General features: G+C 41.2%; 1 protein-coding gene across 1 annotated transcript in view; it reads left to right on the forward strand.

Annotated features, from left to right (window-relative positions):
• LOC145999549 (chymotrypsin-like protease CTRL-1) overlaps positions 1-16,062 on the forward strand; it is a 149,411-nt gene continuing 133,349 nt past the window's right edge. The window contains exon 1 of the mRNA XM_083136551.1: positions 1-195. The gene's annotated coding sequence lies outside the window, so the exon portion shown is untranslated. The remainder of the gene's footprint in view (positions 196-16,062) is intronic.

The following is a 16,062-nucleotide window of genomic DNA, read 5'->3' on the forward strand; positions in this document are numbered from 1 at the left end:
TCAGGTAGTGTCGGCGCGTTTACCGTCGTGGGCAGATCGAGGTGTTCACTCTCCCGGTGTAAGTGTTCCTCTATGTTCCAAGTGTGACGTAGTGTTTGTGTGCCGTGTGCGTTCCTTATGTGGTTCTTTCTCGACACGTAAACTAACTCTGTGTCCCCCTAAGCACTGTCGACAAGGCCTACATCTATTCATATCGTAAGTACAAAATCCGTAATTAGATATTATATAATATACTCCCATCAACGTATAACCTTAGCATAAGTTTTAATCTTCTCATATTTTATAACTTTCTTTATTGTGCTAGCATTTCTCATCTGTGCTTATCTTTGTAAATCTTTATTATTTTTTATTCTTATTTGTCTTTATTGATAACAGATCGTTTGAACCAGTTTTCAAATTCAAGTACTTAGGAGTAATACTAACAAATGAAAAGTAGGCTTAATTCAGGAAATGCATGTTACTTTTCTCTTCATAAACTTTGTCTTCTAATTTAATATCTAAGAAACTAGACGTTAAAATATACAAAACAGTAATTTTACCTGTAGTATTATATGGCTGTGAAACTTTGTCCCTTACATTGAAAGAGGAACATAAATTAAAGTATTTGAAAATAAAATCCTTAGGAAAATCTTTGGACCTAAAAGGGATGATGAGACAGGTGAATGGAGAAGGTTACATAATTTAGAACTGCATAATTTGTATTCATGTCCAGATATTATTAGAATAATTAAATCAAGAAGACTTAGGTGGGCAGGCCATGTGGCACGAATGGGAGAGGAAAGAAGAGTTTACAGTATTCTTGTTGGGAAACCTGATGGTAAGAGACCCGTAGGAAGACGAAGATGGAGCGATAACGTTGAGAAGGACCTAAAGGAAATCAGTAGAGATGGAAAAGAGTATATAGATCTTGTTCAGGATAGGGATAGATGGAAGGCCTGTGTTGCTGCAGCCTTCGGGTTTAAGAATCCTAGAGAGTTAGTCTGTATTGTCCCGTTACTTACCTTTCACAGGTCGTTTAGTGTCGTACTTATTTTTCCATTACTTAATACTGTTTTGTTTGCAAAGCATGTCTTCTCCTATATCTTTGGGTTAACCTTCTCAGTCAACCTCAGTTCCACGTAGTACCCCCTCAGTAACTGCAGTCTTGCAGACTAACGAGGCTCTGGCGGCTGGACTTACAGCCACTACAGTCCTCTTTGAGGTTAGAGTTCTTGACCGTATGTGGTTGTGATTGTCCCTACAACCATTTCAACTTATCACCATTCACAGACGTCGTTGCGATTAGCTAAAAGTAACAGAAGAGACAAGTAGTATAAACTAAATCAATCAAACCTTATGTTCTTCGTTATTTCCCCTTATTGTTGTTCTTTTTTGAAGTCTTTCTCTTTCTTAGCCTGGTATGAGCTGCTCTCGCTTTCATACCCCTTTTTATTTGTAATTTCCTGTTTCATCAATATTTTGTTCTTTGATTTTCTCTTGGATTCGCTTGTTTATTTTTGTTAATATTTTCTCTCTATTTATATTATATGTTCCCCTCTTTCTCTACGTTGAATTCCATTTCCTTTTCTGGCCTTCGGTGTTTTGCTTGCCTCTTTACTATACAGGGTGTTTCCGGGCTGATGATACAAATTTTCAGGGATGATGGAGAAGGGCACATATATAAATTTCAGATAAGGAACCTTGGTCCGGAAACGAACCCGGGGTGTTCGAATAATGTCGCAGGCAGCGAGAATTCTTGCCAGGAGATCCTTCCAACGGGTACGCCAGAACTTTGTGCGACGATGTCATACCTGCAGCGAAGCAGGGGGACGCCACTTTGAAAAACTGTTGTGAATGTAGCAGCTTGTGAAACTTGTGCAGGTAATAAAAGTATTACATCTTCATACACCGATTTTCGCTTATAACTTTCGACTAAGTCGTTTCCGGACCAAGGCTCCTTCTCTCAAATTGATACATGTGCCCTTCTCCATCATCCCTGAAAGTTTGTATCATCAGCCTGGAAACACCCTGTATGTAGGTTCTCTTTTGGAAACATTCAATTCTCTTCTTCACCCTTTATTCCTAACAACTTCACTCCGATCCATGAGTATTACCGTGCAAATTGTCCATGACTTTTTTTCATTAATTTTACTCTTGCATCCTGTGTTTTCAAGCAATGGATTTTTATGTATGTTGGTTCAGAACTTGTCAACAGCTTGTTTGGACTCTTCTTTTAATTCTTGAAGCTTGACACGTTCTTTAGTCAAAATAACATGATTTAACTACCAGAGCCAATAATAAGTTCACATGCAAGACTCGAAATCATACACGTGAAGCCTCTCAGGGTATGGGGTAATATCTCTCTTCGTTGTTCAAACCAAATAAAAAATCAAAGTTAAGTTTGCACTAAGAAACAGGAAGTCTATTTTACTTCTTTGCAAACTAAATACTTATATGCCTAACATATAATCCATGTCACTCAAAGAAATTAACCTTTTTATAATTCAACTTGATCATTCTATTCAAAATCCGAGCCCGAACTTTCAAGTTAAGACAAAAGACACTCGTAATTGCCATGGTAAGAGCCCTTACAAGATAAATATATACAGGTTAATCACTATCCTGACAATAGCAGTGATAGGTAAATTACAGAAATTAAGATTAAAGAACATTAAACATTTGTACAAGAAAAAAAGATTAATTAATAACAATAAATATTAGTGCAATGGGAAAGGACGTGTCAAGCTCTTATTGGGTCAAATAAAGTGTAGGAAAATTGTGATGGACAATTTGCACGGTAATACTCATGGATCCCACTGTACCGCAGGAAGATGTCGAGATCTGACTATGGAAGAGAAACTGAAAGTCTCCCGTGAGAGAAGGCGTTCCTGCAGAGCTCGCATATCCTGCTGGGATGTGACGTGTTTTCACATTCCTGCATCCAACTACTGTATCATCAGCAAACAGGAGACGTTTTGGCATGGTCATATTTTTCATAAATCGATTACATGTATATGTATGTGTGTGTGTGTAGGGGTATACAACTAGAAACAATGCAGGTACGACCATCTTTTTCTCAAGAGCCGGCTTTTTCCCCCACATACGGGCTACGAAAGACATGTATCCAACTAAGATAAGCTATGAAATGTCATCTTGAAACGATTAATTTTTTAATTAATACACGATTAGATTAAAAGAAATTAATTCTTTCACGGGGGTTGCCACCCAAACAAAGCTCCCCCCTAAAAATTTAGTCGACTCTACAATATCGTTGCAGATTTTGAAATTAGGCTTCCAACAGTGTAAAAAAATTGTGTCTTGTTTATCACTCTGATTTAACGATACATGTGGCTCAGAAAATTTCCATAAGCAAACTCGAAATATTGAGAAAAAAAATTCAGGCGCCATGGCGCCAGGTATATTATATACGTGTGTGTGTGTATATATATATATAAAAAAAAGTGTAAAGGTAAAGTGTTCCCCTGTGCATAGCACCACGCCATGAAGGCGTATAGGGGGTGTGGGGGTAACGCCCCACACTTTCTTGATCCGGTCGTGAGTGGGGGTGATGTGATCAGCATCACGCCCCTGACCGCCTTTACCCCCCAGGGTTTCCCCCAGGTACCCATGTTATTCGACGCTGGGTAGGCGCCGGGGCCGCTTCCACCGTTAGAAAAGTTCCCGGATTTGAACCGGCCGGGGATCGAACCCGCGACCTTGAGCATGGTAGTCAGAAGCGTTACCGACTGAGCCACATATATATATATATATTAAATTCCATGTACCTTTATTGAACTGATTACAATATAGGATGCAAGAGTCAAGGCCGTTGGCAGTTATAGGTAGAATGGTGGCGCCAGGTCAGTAGGGTGTTGCGCCCCCTCTGGCCGCAATGCATGCCCTTATGCAGTTCGGAATAGTGTCAAACAGCCTTTGGATCCTCTCCTGAGGCTCGTTCGTCCACAGGTGTTGCAGCTGTCACTCCAGATCCCGCAGGTTGGCACTAGGACGGAGTCCCCGTCCAATGTCATCCCACACATGTTCAATGATGGAGAGGTCTGGGGATCGTGCTGGCCACGGGAGGACCTCAACATGCTCTAGACAGTCCATAGACACATGAGCTGTGTGTGGGCGTGCATTATCTTGTAGGAACACTGTCCCAGGGTGCTGTGCCATAAGGGGTGGGACGTGTGGACGCAGAATGTCCGTAACGCATCGCTGTGCCGTCAATGTCTGTCGAAGCACTATTAGAGGTGACCTGAACGCATATCCAATGGCTCCCCACACCATGATGCCAGGGGTCACACCTGTGTGTCTCTCCACAATGTAGGCAGGATGTGCCCTCTGCCCTCGACGCCGCCACACCCGCACACGATGGTCATCGGAGGTCATGGAGAAGCGGGACTCATCACTGAACATGATGCGACGCCATTCGTCCTCTGTCCATGCCTCCCGAGAACGGCACCACGCCAACCGCAGGCGTCGGTGTTGCGGTGTCAACGGCAACCGGCGCATGGGGCGGTAGAACCCGAATCCGGCGAATGCGAGTCATCGAGACACTGCGCGGGAACTCACAGGATGTTGTAGAGTGTCCAGTACATGTTCTCGGATGACGGGTGCCGAAGTTGTGGGATCCTGCACTGCTTGGAGCGCCATACGACGGTCCTCCCTCGGGGTGGTGTTTCTTGGTCGACCTGAACCTGCACGACGTGCATGGGTCCCCTCATGTACCCATTGATTCCAACATCGAGCCACTGTGCCATCTGAATGGCCCACATGCCTGGCAATTGCCCGATACGACCAACCCGCCTCATGCAGTCCCACAATGCGGCCTCTGTCAAATGCTGTCAATTGCTGGGTCGGCTGTCTAACGCGTCCGCGAGGCATCGCCGGTGCTTCGTTTCCCTCTCTGAACTTCGTGCTGCACTGTCTGACTCACAGCAGGTGACTGGTCCCACCTTATCAGCAACAGGAGGTGACATCACAAATGCCCTCTGGTGGGCGTTCTACACATTACAGATCCTTGTACATCTAATCATTTACTCACACATCAATGGTATGCATTTATGCCGAAATGGGGCAATCTTCGCTCACTCCTTCTGGGTGCTTCACTCTTTTTGTCAGCCAGTGTATATATATCAGGAGCGTATATTCTAAGGTAGCTAGGCTATCTGGGAAGCCTGGATCTCAGAGAGTAAAAAACACACAAAAAAATCGATTAGAAACTGCGAAAAAATTTATTCGTTTCAGTAAGAAAATTATGTAGATTCTGAAGTTGGAAACCGGAATTCTTAGGAGTTGGCAACCTGAATTTTTAAAAGTTTGCAACCAAATTCTTAGAAGTTTGCATCCTGGCTGCTTTTGGGATGGCAACGTGGCTTTCTTAAAGAAGTCAAGAGCGAGCAAAAGAAACGAGCCTGGTCTTTTCCTAGAACCACGTGTCATACTGGGCTAGTCCAAGTTTTGACTGAACATACACCACTGATAAATACGCATTAAAATTATTATTATTATTTCTGCACTGGCAATTCCCAAGTGGAACGGCGAGTCTCGGTTTCCTATCGATCTGTCTCGTATCGAAGGGCTTGGTTTCTTTCTAGTCTCGAATTTTAAGCAGTGGTGTCTATCTCATTGATTGATTTGGCTAATCGTGACAATGAGGACGAGTGAAGAGCCACTAAGAAGGAACACCCATGCCCAGGCCAGGATTCGAATCTTGGATCCCTGGCGTCGTAGCATGCTGTGATAACGAGGGATGGACAATATCGGAAATCTGATATCGCGATATATCGTCAAGAAAATATCGACACAGACAATACGATGCGATATTTCTTTCTTATCGAGATATGGGCGATATATCGTCTCCACGATATATACCGCCAAAACTTCGTGACAATATATCGTCTCCACGATATATATCGCCAAAACGTCGTGAAGATATATCGCCGACAAGATATATATATCGCCAAAACTTCGTGACGATATATCGTCTCCACGATATATATCGCCAAAACGTCGTGCGATATATCGCCGACAAGATATATATCGCCAAAACTTCGTGACGATATATCGTCTCCACGATATATATCGCCAAAATTTCGTGACGATATATCGCGGACAGGATATACCGGGTGGTCCAAAAGTCCCGGAACATTCACATATCGTGAGAAATACACATCGAATCGGAAAACGAAAAAATACTTGTTTAATAAGTGAAAGAAAGCTATTCAATGATATCACACTTGATTTCCCACCCCCGCCAACTGTGAAATTTTAAATGGAAACTCCCATTTTGTATTGTAGAATCAAAAAGAGGACTTCATTCCGAGTCCAACGAACTATCAACCATCCTCCTAGGTTAATTAGGAACGGAGATATGGCGATTTTAAATTTTCTGGGGTCTACCATATACTCTATTGAAAGGTCTTGACGTGCATATTCCGAAACTGCATTCGCTTTCACTCTAGCTCAATTAATTGAGCTAGGAGGATGGTTGATACCTCGTTGGACTCGGAATGAAGTTCTCTTTCCGATTCTACAATACAAAATGGGAGTTTCCATTTAAAATTTCACAGTTGGCGGAGGTGGGAAATCAAGTGTGGCGTCATTGAATAGCTTTCTTTCACTTATTAAACACGTATTTTTTCGTTTTCCGGTTCGCTGTGTATTTCTCACTATATTTGACCGTTTCGGGGCTTTTGGACTACCCGGTATATCGCCAAAATATCGTGACGATATGTCGTCTAGTTGACATCGCCTGGTCGATATTTTTTCAATATATCGCTCAGTACTAGTGATAACCGCTCCGGCATGAAGCTCGGCGGCAATCGGCTCAGAGATATTGTGTCTAATAATGTTCCACGTGTCATCAAAAGTTGCACTTTTCTCCACAGAATGGAAAACCACGGGTGCTCTGGCAGTAAGAGCGTCGTTGAATAATATATACATTTATTACTAGAGATGGGACTCAGGAAAGAGCAGAGAAAGTGCCGTTCTATTAGCATTGAAAGAAAAACACAAAAGCTCAACATTAACATGACAAAAACACCTCACAATCGTTAAAAACAGTTATTCGTTATTCTTAAAATAGTGGGGAAGAGATACTCACATAAGCAGACCTTGAGCACTCTCGTCCCCAAAGTCGTTTTCTGTGTGTAAAGCTGTGAGGCCGAATGTTGCATAATTAGGATCTTGAAAACATAAAAGCGGCATTTGTAAGGGAAATGGTACGGAAGGCCATCTTGTGGCAATAAACTCAAGATGAGTTTCTTTTGTCTCTTTTTTCTGCCTTTACATACGTGACATTTAGAGTTACAAGAGACTTTGAGAACCTCGTCAAGGATAGGAAAGAAATTTCTTTACGATATGTTCCACTGTGCAAGGACTCGCTTCTCCAGGCCGCGTTTTCTTCTCAACGCGCAAAGGGTTTGTTGTTTTCATTGTACAGTCACCCGCAATAAAAAAGGGACCCCTAATCCTGGAATACTCGGTTTCCTAATACGGGTTGCCTAACTCAAAGGCAGTGACAGATATTGTCATTGAAAATTTGCTGTTAAAAGCCACTCCACGACGCAGAGTTATGCAACACGCATAACTCATTGCATAGAAGGGAGAATTTCAGGTTCTAGGTGACTCATTTCTATTGCTGGTGACTGTACAATTCTGTGATCTGTAGGGCTAGGATTTTCATGACTTAGCATATTTATTTCGTAAGGGTGATGTGTTCCCTGAATATATAGAAATTCATATTATGAAGAAACTAATTGCTTCTTAAGACCATATTTTGGCATATTTAGACATTTCTGCGTGATAGAGCATATTTTGATGGATTTTCGGTCATATTCAGCATATTTTCGCTTTTCATTTTCGAAGTGGATTCATTCTTACTCTCAGGTTCACTCGAAGGTTTTTTTGTTTGTTTTTTACTGCAGCAAAATCTTTTTAATTTTCATTTGAAAATTTACAGAAAGTATTAATTGTGGATTGAAACTCAGGGCCCATAAAGTGAACTAAAAAATAGTACGAATGTGAAAATATCTCAGCATTTAGATATTCATGTCTGAAACAGTCCAGTTATAAGGGGCATATTTTTCAAATTATAGTGCATATTTTGTACAATTTTACGTCATAAGAGCATATTTTAGTGATTTTTAGGTAAAAAATCCTATCCCTAGTGATCTGTTTCCTCTTAGTTACTCTCTTTCTTTCACTTCTTCTCTGATCAGAGAAGATATGATGGAAATTTGACATGAACAATATAGCATTGGAACAAGTTGAATTACGTTATCAATTAACCATTGCTGCTACATAAATAGCAATTTGTATACTTCCAAGGGAATTGTGTTATGTATTATGAGGGGGTCAATATTCAACTCTTAAATATCAGTGTTAAGTCTTAGATTATAGAGGTTATTTTAGTTATGGGGGGATTGAGCATTTAATTTATTTTATTTATTTATTTAATAGAAGATTCCAAATACAGCGTTAGCCATTTTACATTGGAACAATTTTATAGAACATAAGGACAAAAATAATAACATAATACAACAAAAATAATAACATGTGGTTAAGAGACTTACATATTTTTAGTTACCTTTCTTCTAAAGCGGTCCAGATTTTCAAAAATGTCCATTTGGCTTCCTAGATTATTATATTCACTGGGCAGTGTATGGAACAGAGAGCGCTGGATGAGGCACAATCTCGGCTTCTGAGAAGCAAAAAGTTGGGTGCTTCTTGTTGAGCGGGCAGGCCCACGAAAGTGAAATTCCTGAAGAAGGCGGTCACTTCTGATGTTGCCATTCACTATTTTATGTAGAAATATATGGTAAGCCAGTCTATGTCTCTCTTGAGGAGTTTGGATATTTAACATTTGCAGGAGGATGGACTTTTGCAAGTGTTTTGTGGACGGAATTCGGTGTCGAACAATGGCCAGGATGAAATTTAGGACGGAATTTAGTCTATCTGAATTGAGGTGGGTATCCAATTGTTGTGTATTACTATTGTCTTAAGACTGTTGCGAAAATTCTGGTTTGGAAACTGAGAATTATTTGTCTTGGATGGGGCAATATCCACTCTTCAATATAAACAGGAAGTCTAAAATTGGCATGCAAATTTTGGTGGAAGGATTGAGTATGAAATTTTAAGGGTGAGATATGAAGCTCTTCATAAAGCGTCAATCTTAGATAGTCAGGGGATTGCTGTAGTGGAGAAAGAGTTCGATTATTACATTTTTGGGAACTATATTTAGCGATATGGTATCCACACGTTTTCGGTGCCGATAGTGCGAAAAGAGAAGCTGGAAAAGAGTAAATATCGCTGGATGCTACGAGAGTATTGAAAGCCTGCAAAGAAATGGATGTAAAAATACTATATATTACGAAAATGCGTGTTTGGCGTGAGGTGAACGTGAAGTTTTATACTACAGTATACTTGCATTACAAGACATGAACGTTATTCTCGATATTCATTAATAACATCACTTCTTAAAATATACCACTTAGTGTTGGTATACCGCTTAATTCAAAGCAGGTGCATCATTTGGATGTTGTACTTCTAACACAATATTATGTATTTCGGATACCCTGTGTGCTGTAATAGTTGTACTACAGATAAGGATATCCTTATCTGTGGTTGTACTAAGCGTATTTGAAATAGTAACACCTTGCACGTTACTTGCACCTTCTTGTCACACGACAATTTTATTTTAACAAGTGAAACTTGCGCTGAAGATAAAATCCACGCAATTATTTCTATGTTTTACTAAAATAATTATATTTCCCAAGCAGAGGGGGCGAGTTCCTTGAAGGAGGAACCGTATTACATTCTCGTCCTGAGCTTAGGAATTTCTAGCTAGTGTTATGTAATGTCTCGTGAAACAATAATTGAATCTGTCACACGGCTGCAGCATGTTATTTGATTTGCACCGGATGAATTTTCTCTCAAATTGTGGGTTTTATAAATCTTATTCTCCGCTCACAAGCACTGTTTAATATAGTATTCCGTTATTTCGAGAATTAAATAATTAAAACATATGGATACTTTAACATGGTATTGTATTCAAATAAACAAATTATTACATGTTCATCCAAACTGTTTTTGGGGGATTATGATGAACGATTTGGGGTGGGGGTAATGCATCCACGGGCTTGCGGTGATTGGCACCACTGTTTAGGGAGGAGGGGTAGATCAAGTATAGGGTTCAGTAAAGCTAAGGAAAAAGTTACTTTCAGTAGACACGCTGTCGTAATTAAATACTTCATGGTGATTATGACATGGTTTGTGGGGACGAATGGCACGATTTGGGGGGGGGGGGCATTGGCCTTGGGGGGATGGGCATCCCTGTTGGGGCGCCCACACGGTGTTCCTGCTGGTGTTGTCTCTACTACATAGTACATACTGGCATAAAGTTCAGAATGCATGTGATTGACTGATTAATTGGTTTTGATCTTATGGGTACTTCAGCACCTATGCTATATTTGCCCTTCACTTAGAACGGGGATATTTCTCTCAACGAAAACAATAGCCTCCCGATGGCGCAGTGGTAGTAGCGTCGTTGCCTTGTAATCAAGGGGCCCAGGGTTCGATACCCGGTGGAAGCACATAGTGGTTCAGATCCCACTTTAAACTGTAGGTCCAGTCCCGATTAGCCTTACTGTGCATAAAGTGGACTTAAAACACCAAATGAATCAATCAATCGACGAAAAGAAAACCTCTAACATGAAAATAAAATAGGTATGTTAAAAATTCCTTATTCAATTTCTAAAACTAATTCAAGCTAAGACTAAACTATCTCTGGAAACTAAAATATCCTCACCTACTAAAACCTGAGGCTGTAAAGGTGCACTCAGCACATAGAAGGACAAACACAGCCCTACGGAGGATCATGGACGTCAGAGCTTCATTGGCTTGCAACAATGCAGTTACCAGGGTTTCAGAATACAGTTATTATCTTTGTTGTCTCATGTGAAGGTGATGCATTGGGGAAATGCAGATCACGTCGAACGAACTGTCCTCACAAACTGTCACGCAATGTCAAGCGGTACCTCGAGGTGGAAATTCAAAGCTAGCCAGTCCAGCGAAAGGACAAACGGTTTACATCGAGCCAAGTGGACGAAAACGAGAGCGAAACAGTTGAACGCGCTCAAATGTGAAGATTATTCCCCCAAGGTTAGCAACGCACACATGCTCTTCTTCAGTCTGTTCCTGGTTTCCCTCTCAGTGTCCTCAAGTCTCACATTCTTAATTCTTCCGTCTCACGTGAGATGGTATCGCTGTACGTGCAGTGGGAAATCCCCAGCCGCTGCTCTACTTTAATATGTTTTCATTCCATTTCAAAGTCCATGGCCGAGGTCGGGGCTCATTAGGAACTAAAGGACATTGACAGCAGCAAAGGAAAGTTGGTTTGTTCTTCAGGACGAAGGAGAATCATGTTACCTCATAATATCAGGCATGGTAACCTAACAAGAACAGTGCGAAATGAAAGCGAATGCAGGGGAAACAAATATGCTTGATCTAAGAAGAAGAAACTATAGTGCAGGAGGCCTTAGAAAGATCGCTTCGCGGGCTTGCAGCAGACGACAATATGAAGGGGTGTCTGCGAGAACCAATCAGGTCCGCGAATGAGCGAGCCCGGTTGCCACAGCTAGCTCGCTGCACCCTTCTGGAAGGGTGAGTGACTTCTGCCTCTTGCTACCTTTGTTCGGCTGAGGAGCAGACGACACGAGAGCATCGGCAATAGTGTGCGAGCGACGCGAAGCGCTCTTTCTAAGGCCTCCTGCACTATAGGTACGTACTTGTAATAAATATATTTACTTCGATAATCCTATCATACGTCTAGGATACGATCTTAAACAAAAACAACTATTTAAAATCAAAGGGTGACAACCCCCGAGAAATGCCCTCCTCCAACCACATACATGCGGAGTTATGTTGTATTGTCCTGGTGCCTTAAATTATACCGGAACATCAGTTAAGCGAAATATTTACCGGATTCACCCGTTTATATTTCTTCTTTATCCTTTATTTGTAATTTCCATTCTTTTTTTGTTTTCTTTTTTTTTAGCTTCCTCGATGGCGCAGTGGTTGCGTTGTTGCCTTGTAATCAAGGGGTCCCGGGTTCGATACCCGGTGGAGGCACATAGTGGTTCGGATCCCACTTTAAACTGTAGGTCCAGTCCCGATTAGCCTTACTGTGCACAAACTGGACTTAAAACACCATATGATTATTCGGAGACCAGAAAAATCATTGGTTTACATATAAAAGTTTTAGTAAGGTTAAAATGTTACTGTGTTAGATGTACAATTATTAATTAGAGAATTAATACAATTAATTAGAGAACTATTTGTTGGTTATTCTCTGAGAAAATACTTCACGTGTACGTATATTACTATGACCTTACTTTCAGAAATATACGACCGAGAGGTTTACTGGGCCGAATAAATAAAAACTAATGACACCTGTGAAACGTTGGGCTTTACGGACGATTGATTTTGTGTTTGGCGATTGATTGATTAATTTGGTTTATTTTGATTCTGCCACTTTTCGAATGTTATTTCTCCTTTCAGCAATTTTCTTTGGACACGAGCCAAGAACTCGTGGCAAGTCCCGTTGCAGCACCAGAAGCTGTTGGGAGCTTGGAAGAACAACCAAAAGACAAGTGAAACAGTTTTGTGGATGTTATCCTCGGCGCCTTCACTTCCCATAGCCTCGTGACCTCAGCCTGCCTTTCACCTGATCCCGCATGAAGAGCAGCTGCTGGTGGCGCCGTATCTCGTAAACATCTCCCGCCCGTTTTTACAGCCTTCTCAAGGGGTGTTGGGAATATAACGATCGTACTTTTAAATGCAAAGAGAGCATTTACCAAACACATTTGACTTCAATAATAGCCTGGGAGCGGATTTAATATGTAAATACATAGTTTCCATGGGCGTCCGGAAAGAGGGGCCGTGGCACCCCTGGAAAATGAAAGTTAACCAAACATTATGTATTTCACACATATAACTTCATTTTAGCCACAATAATATGTGTTATTATTGCATGCACACCATAAATTCAAATTTAAGCAAGGTTTTTTTAGGCAACGACACTATTTTGGGGGAAATATGCCTTGTTTGGCCCCCCCTGGAAAAAATACCTTCCTTGCACCTCCCTGGAAAAATTCCTGCGGACGTCCATGATAGTTTCATATCATGCTAAAAGCGATGTTATTTTGTATTATTTTTCTTTGCTTGAGAGCTGTAAGGGGTGATACACGCAGTACACCCTGGACTCCATTTTGCAAACTAACGAGGCTCTGTCGTCTGCACCTACGGCCAGTATAATCTTCGGAGGACTGTTTGTGCTGAGCGCCCCTTTACAGCCTCAGCTTTTATTTGAAGTCCGAATATCATTTTAGATAAGGTAAGGGGCTGGACTCCTTATCATGTGACGGGTTCAAAATATCCTTAAGTGCTGACGCACCCAAAATTTTAAATTCAATGCACGAATCAATAAATTTTGCTTAATTGATTGAATGTGGTTATTTTATGTCGCTTCACTGCCAATTTTGGCTAATCGCGAAGATAATTTCTTGAATTTGAATTTAAAATTTTGGGTGCGTCTATTTTGCACCCGTCACTTTCTACGGAGTCCATCCCCTTACCACAACTAAAATAACATAATTGTAATGTCGTGTCGTAACTAAGATATTAAAGTATTCTGACCGGTTAAAAGCTGAGGCTGCTAAGAAGCACTCGGCACACACAAGGACAAAACACAGGACAACACACTGGCAATAAGGCCAGTCGCCAGAGCCTCGTTCGTCTGCAACATGCAGTCCAGGGTGTACTACGTGGGAAGTGAGGTTGACAATTGGGTGTACTACGTGAAGGTCACCCCTTCACCCCAATCGCGATGATGACGGATGCGTGATGATATGAAATTGATGAAGGGACTCTCGCAAAGAACATCCAAGCACAGGCCAGGATTCTAACCCGGGACGATACCAGTCTCTATTCCTTTCATTTCTTAGTTTTATTTTCCACTATGGTTTAAAATTTAGCGCCTCTCGCGCCCACCCAGTATCGTTAAAAGTGGTGGAAACTCTGGGGGGTAAAGGCGGCCAGGGGCGTGGTGCTAATCACATCATCCCTAACTTCGGCCGTGATCAAGAAAGTGTGGGGCCCCAACTCCACACCCCCTATACGCCTTCATGGCGTAGTACAAAGCATAAGGGAGCACATTACACCCGCCGATATATTTCCGATATTTGGGTCTTCCACGAGCTCCGCAAAAATGCAGCGCGAAGGCTTTTGCAGTCCAATTATCATAGAAATTATGCAAAATTCGACGTTGCTTTTGATTTTGCACAAGTTTTGTGTGTGAGAAAATGAATTTTATGATAACATGGATATCATTTAATATTCTTATATAATTCTTGAGTATTTTAAAGCAAATATCTTGGTAAATTGATTCATATATAATGGAATACTTACACACTAATACTAATAAAGATTTTGAATAACTTTTATTTACAGTAAAACCTCGTTAATCCGGTCTAATGGGGGGATAAGTTGACCGGTTTAACGAAAGTCCGGATTGACTGAAATAACCTAAAAGAACGGTAGAAAGTGCATTAAAACTCCGTTTATAGCAACAAAACACTTTTATTATGGTGTATTTAAAGGGCATAGGCCTAAATACACTATACAGTACAGTACAGAGTCTGCGGGAAACAGAATTTCATCAGTGGTTGACTGCCTTTTCTTTGGGAAGTTCTCTTGTTGACTTCTAGCCACATTTAAAACCTTACATTCTGTCCGGATTAAGCGAAGTCCGGCTTATCGGTGTCCGGATTAACGAGGTTTTACTGTATTACCATTTGCAAGTATCGGTTCAGTGTGGTATCTGCTCAGCTCTAATAAAAGTATAAAACAAATCTCCGTGTTCAGCCCGTCCAATGTTTCTCAAAACTTGACTCTACTGGGAAGATAGGCTACAGCAACCATTCATTGACGCTAACCGCTAGGCCACGGGAGCATCATCTGCGTCTTCCCGCAAGAGGTCACCGTTGCAGCATCTTCCAATGCAGCGCTGACCTACTAAAGGAGAAGCCGGTATGTGGGTCAGTGGACCTCAACAAAAGCGACATTTCGCATTTCTCCTTCTGCCAGATGAAAGTTCTTAAGAGGCGTTACGTTGCTTTAAAAAGGCGACAAAGAGCGTTACATAAAGCAACATTATGAGAAGGTTCGCGAGCAGATGTAAATTACACAGGAGGATTATGGGAAATAAGGTCGAAAGAGATTGATATGGTCATTATTAACATATTAACTTATTTTCCTCCTGTCACGGCTTAACTTTGGAATTTGAAGAAACTCTCTCTCCCAATCAAATTCGATTTCGTTAATTGGAAATCCATATCTTACTGTTTGTTTATATACGGCGTGTCGCTGTACAGCGCGAACAAACTTTCAAACATGCAGAGGCTAATGATAGTCATCAGTTGATTCATATTGGATTTCTCTAAAAGTCCAATATCGCATAATTTACAACTCATGAACAATGAGGAATGAAGAGTGTTGTAAACGATTAATGAATAATCTAAAAAAAATGTTTAACGATGTATTGTGTATTTTTATATGTAACTATGGGACTCTGAAATTAGTTTACACATCCAGTGGGTAGGAAATGACTATTCATAGTTGGTATGTGTCATTCATGACCAGAGGATGGGATGGCTCATCTTTCCCCCCTTCAAATTGCACCCTGCCTTGAATTGAATCTATTGATCACTGAGAGTCCATAAACATATGATCAAATCTAGAGGATGCGTCTATACTAGTTCCTTGAAGATACCGGGGCTTCCCCGATGGCGTAGTGGTAACGTCGTCTCCTTGTAAACAAGGTATCCCAAGTTTGACACCAGGTGGAGGCCCATAGTGGTTCGGATCGCACTTTAAACTGTAGGTCCAGTCCCCATTAGTGCATAAAGTGTACTTAAAATTTAAGATACCGCTCACTGATTTAACTAAACGATTGGATTGGACAGTTCCGTCTCACCCATGGTCATTTTCTGCAAGGGCTGGACCGTCCAATGCGTAGTG

This window comes from Lepisma saccharinum, chromosome 15 (genome assembly GCF_977018435.1).
Source record: "Lepisma saccharinum chromosome 15, izLepSacc3.1, whole genome shotgun sequence".
NCBI classification, from domain to species: Eukaryota; Metazoa; Arthropoda; class Insecta; order Zygentoma; family Lepismatidae; genus Lepisma; species Lepisma saccharinum.